Here is a 5,429-nt window from a genome sequence, read left to right as displayed (position 1 = left end):
TTGGCACATGATTGTTTTGGATTTGTACAATCTGGAAAATATGTGAATAGAGAAAAGAACCAATTGGGAAAGCAAAATAAAACAAAATAAAATACCCAAGTAGGTTGCTTGATCTCTAGGTAATAAAACCTCATGAATAGTTTAAAATAGAAGGACATAGAATGAAGAGACTAGAAAATCCCAGAAAATTGAAAACAATGATTAATGACATATAAATGATTATGAAGACATATCTAAAGCCTATGATTATTTTTTAAGTGTGACTAGTTAAAAGGATTTATTAAAAGTTCAGTTGAATACTGTGCATTTGAATATCACACACAAAACACACTCATAATGAAGAATTGAAAATTAATGAGAAATTAAATATCATGAGACTTTAAACTGACTTCTTTATAGGAGTTACTAGAAGACAGAAAGAAATGAGATGCTTTTCTTGAAAGGCAGCCTTAAACCACTAATCTTAGCTTCTGGAACATGGACTCATGAATAAAAGAATGCAAACTTAATATTAAATAAACAAATTGGCAAAGACCACTTAAGTGGATTATTTGATTCAAAATAAGCACAAGAGGAAAATGTGTACTTTCTATTCAAAGTAAAAGAAAGGATTTACATTTTTTGCATTGAGCTGAGTATCTCTGTCATAGGGGACTTGACTAAGAATTTATGTGATTGGAACTTAAAAGTGGTTTGAAGGTCACATTAACCAGGCCAATGCTTAACATTGATAGTTATTTAAATTGCAGGCTTTTTTCACTTTATCTTGGTATGTTATATATTTTTTAAAATTAATACAAACAAAATTATCTGAAAGCACAACATTTTACTGTAAGATTTTACCAAACTTCTTAGAATCTGATATCTTTTGTAAAAAAGTAACATTTTGAAGAAATATCTAATATAAATGCCATTTTCCAGACTCTAAATTTCTAAAGAATCAGTATCTGCTATTTTTCTTTTCTGTGCTCCGCATCGTGTCAAACACTTGGAAGGATGTGAACCTCAATACATATTTATTTAAGGCATGAGAGGATGAATGAATGAATAAATGATTAATGGAATTTCTTTTCTGCAAGATTATGTCCAGAGATTGTGTTTCTGTATTTTGTTGTTTCTCTCCTTCTATTCTCCACTGACAAAACTGAATCAGTTTGTGCTAGTCAATAAAATTATTCTCTTTCCCTCCCTTCTTTTTTTTTCTTCTTTCTCTCCTCTCTTTTGCATTGCTATTGAATCAGAAGTGACTAAACAAACCCTCCAATGAATTTCCAAGTCTCTAAGTTAGATGGGAAGAAATTGCCCATTTCTCTTTCATGAAACCACTGATGAATTCAAACTGTTAGAAAGCATCAGCCTTTGGGTTGGCAGCATGATTTCTGATGGACTAAATTTCAGGAAAGTTTTCTTAATTTAATATTAATACAGAAACATCTTTTGGGGTATGGATACTTAAATAGTTAAAACTGGCTCTATATTTAAAATATTATTAAATTGAGCCTCTTGCTAGTTTCAAATCCTAATTGTCTTAATTTAGGAATTTCATTGCTTATTTTGTGGCTTATTTATGGATATGTTTCTATATTCTTACTAGCAATTAAAAATACCATGACAATAAATCAATGCCTACTTTAAGAGAGAAAAAAATGTACTATAAATAAAACACCCTTTATTATGGAGGTTTAAGCTGATTGAATTTATTATACTTCCAATGTATTATATAACACACTTTTTATTTGTCTGTCTCTTTGCTGTTGTTTCAAAGTTCTTCCTGGTCGTTTGTTTATGGGAAAATATGCTTCTAATCTAAAAGTCTCACTTCACTGATAGTTCAAATCCACCATTGGCTCTTTGGGAGAAAGATGGTAAATCTCCAGTGTGACTTACAGCCTTGAAAACCCAACTGAGGGTCAGCTACAAGTCAGTTCTGATTTGACAACAATGAGTTGTTATTGAGTGTCGTTAGCTGTATGCTACCTCCAGTGACACTGAAAATCAGAGTAGAACGACCCTATTGGGTTTTCTAGGCTGAAATATTTAGAGGAGATGAGAAGAATAAAGAGAAGCCTGAGTTCTCTACCTAGAAGAGATTGATAATTAACATTTTCAATCAAAATATCAAGTGAAAGGGAGCTCAGGTGGCCAAGTGGCAAGAAGCTGTGTTGCAATCCCAAAGGCATGCAGTTTCAATCCACCAGATGCTCTGCTGGAGAAGGAGGGACGATCTCCTCTTGTGCCAGTCAGATTTGATTCAACGGTGCACAAGAAGAAAAGGAAAAACAAACAAACAAACAAACAAAAAACAAAAAGTGGCACCATTTCCTGGAGAAGTGCCTCACATAAAAAAATAATCAAGTGAATCATAGATTTGAGATTCTTATTGTCAGGAAGGTAGGGTATGATGCAGATATGGTTAGGGGCTGTCAAATTGGCTCTGGTTCAGGTGCTAGTTATTCAGGGCTGTATGCCTTGGGGAGGGCTCGCAAATTCTCTCAAGAGAAGGTTGCCACAGACAAACATTCACAAAAGCTAATTGTGTCAGGTTTATTAGAGAAAGAGGAAGTAAATGAACACAATCAAGCACATTACACTAAGAATCAGCCAGCAGGTCCTCTTTTATGTGAGAGAAGTATTTATGAAATCTTTACCCTAGACAGTGAGGATGGCACAATATAGGGCAGGGTTCAAGTTGGTTGTTCATAGGGTCTGTATGAGTCCTACTCATCTTGACAGCACCTAATGACAACAACTTCCTAATATTAATCTTTTAGCTTTTTATTTAATGCCTCTTTTCTGATTAATGGTGACTTTTTTGCTTTCCCACTAGTAACTTCTTTAATGTGAGGTGTAACTTTCTTTTAGGTGATTTCAAATGCTCTTCAAAGTTGTGGAAGTTACTATGCTTCCCAAGGTCATGGTGCCCCTAGTTCAAGCATAAAATTACAGAGTGAGGAGACTAAGCTGCCCGTAACTGCTGCAGTTGTTTTAGCTCTGTTTTCCTACTTCTTCTTTGCACCCTTATCTCCATGTTCCCTTTGTTCTCTCTGACCTTAATAAGTTATGTGCTGGATTTGCAATCACTTTGAGCTTATTTTTTCAGTTTTTTTTGGGTTTTTTTTTTTTTTTTTTTTTCTGTATGTGTGTTGGTGGCACAGTCTGTAAGGAATTTCACTACTAGCCCAAAGGTGGCGTTTCTTTGACAGTTCCGATCCACTAGTGGATCCAAGGGTGTATGGACAATTTCCTCCCCTGTGTGGTTCACAGTTTTCAAAACCATTTGGAGGGTGAGCTACCAGTTGGTTCTGAACCAAAGGCAACAAGTTTTGAGTGTTTTTGCTGACCTTCTGCTTTGCCAATCATGCTGTATTTCTTCAGGGACCAGGATTTCATGATGCCACGTGCAAATGATAGAAGATGAAGTTTTTTGAAATCCTTTCTAAGAAGCATTTTGGCTTTCCTACTCCCCAACAGTTTTGGGGTTTGTTTTTTTAATAGTTCTTTTGGCATTATATGCAATATTCTTCTCTAATATCACCCATAGACATTCCACGGGTACTCCCTGCTTTTGACCAAGATCCATCTGACATTGGCTCTGATGCCATGATCTCTTCTAAACCCATCTTACATTTCTGTTATTTCCTTGTTGGTGTACTTTCCCAATAGTTCTTGGATGATTTTTAGCAGTATTTTGCTTGTGTGTGATATTATTTGATAATTTCCACATTCTGTTGGATTGCCTTTTTTTTTGGAATGGGAATAAATATGGATCTCTTCCACACAGTTGGGAAGCTAATTGTCCTCCAAATTTCTCGGCACAACATGGTAAGCACATCCAGGGCAGCACCTATTTGCTGGAATATGTCAATTGGTATTCCATCAATTCCTGGGTCCATGTTTTCTGTAAAATCCTTCAGGGCAGCTTGAACTTCCTCCTCCATCACCATTGCCTCTTGGTCATATGTTGTTTCATGAAACTCTTTGGTGTCAGCCAATTCTTCTTGGTATGGTTACTCCGTGTACGCTTTCGTCTTCTTTTGATATTTATTGGATCATTCAATATTCTCCATATAGTGTCCTTAAGTATTGATATCTATCACACTTCAATATTGCAATTTGAGTCTTGAATTTCTTCCTCAGTTACTTCAACTTAAGAAACTGAAGCCGGGCATACTCTTCTCCAGCTGCTACCAGTTTCTCTGCTCCACGTCCGCTGCGGAGGCTGTTTACTGTGGATGCAGCGACCAGCAAGGCAGAGGGGAATTATGGATGACTGTGGTTGTGGGGGCTTTGCTATCCTTGAGCTCTGACCCAGGAAGAGGAACTGGTAGCTCTCCATTTTCTCCCTCTTCAGTATAATTTTGGACATCAAGGAGGGCCTTGTGCTGGGGTTTCCACTAACTTCAAGGAAGGAGCTTACTTCGCTCTGAACCCAGCTTGGATGGACACCTGTCTTTGCTGTGGTGACTCATTCTCCATGACCCTGTGGTGCCTGGAGCCTTCCAGGAATGGCCCTAATGGGACCCCGCACAGCCAGTTGGGTACCATGAGGTTTGCTGGGGAGCGATCCCTAGAGGCGCTGCACCTGACGAAGGCCCTGCGGGAGTGTGAACAGGCTGGCGATGCGGTAGTATGACTGTTCATGAAGCCAAAGATAAAACAGGCACTCGAAAGGACTTCCTTGATTAGAGATAGTTTGCATTCAGATTACCTGCTCACAATGTCTGTGAAAACATCAGCTGGATCAACTGATCTTTGAATTGAGTACCAAGCAAGATGGGGAAATTCCGATTGAACTCAGCTGTGTCAAGGCCAGGCTTAAACAGTCTGCCAATGTGGTTCCTCTGATTGACTACAATATTCAGAAGTGCACAGATAAGAGAGTGGGCCTGCAAGCTCCTCAGAACCGCATTGTTCACCTCTATCAGACCAAACTGCCTTGCACATCAGATCCATTTCTGCAGCATCTCTGTAGAATCTCCCTTAACAAATGTACTAATGCCTTCTGGGGATTGCCTGTACCAACAAGATGAAAAGTTTACTTGGAAGAGCGTAAATTTCAGGTATAAGTGTTTCTCTTTTTCCAAACATGCCTCATCTAAGTCTCTCTGAAAGCAGCAATGTAAAAGAGAACCAAAACTTGAGTGGTATGGATGTGGAATTTTTTCTAAGAACAGTTGAAGTTGGTCTAATTAAAGTGTGTGAAGTAGCTGGGTCTCTAACTAAAGTTCCCCTGTGTTTTGTTTATGGCTTGTTTTTGTTTTATCCTGAGTGATGTTTCCCTTCCTAACATTGCCCATGACCAGTTGATTGCTTCAAATCAAAATGTAAAAGCTGTCTGAGTCTTTTATCAGAATACCTTGCCTTTCTGGGATTCCATTCCACCGGTTACAGGTCCTAGTCTGGTGGTAGAAGCAATGCCAACTAGGACC

The 5,429-nt window shown here is 37.9% G+C and overlaps 1 pseudogene; it reads left to right on the top strand.

Moving 5' to 3' along the window:
* Positions 1–4,474: 4,474 nt before the first annotated feature.
* LOC102855409 lies at positions 4,475–5,066 on the top strand (annotated as a pseudogene).
* The last annotated feature ends 363 nt before the right edge of the window (positions 5,067–5,429 follow it).

This window comes from Elephantulus edwardii, unplaced genomic scaffold, assembly GCF_000299155.1.
Source record: "Elephantulus edwardii isolate Elephantulus edwardi_28Jun2011 unplaced genomic scaffold, EleEdw1.0 scaffold00013, whole genome shotgun sequence".
Classification (NCBI taxonomy): Eukaryota; Metazoa; Chordata; class Mammalia; order Macroscelidea; family Macroscelididae; genus Elephantulus; species Elephantulus edwardii.
The sequence above is the reverse complement of the archived record's forward strand: the minus strand, read 5'-3'. Positions and strand labels throughout refer to the sequence as shown.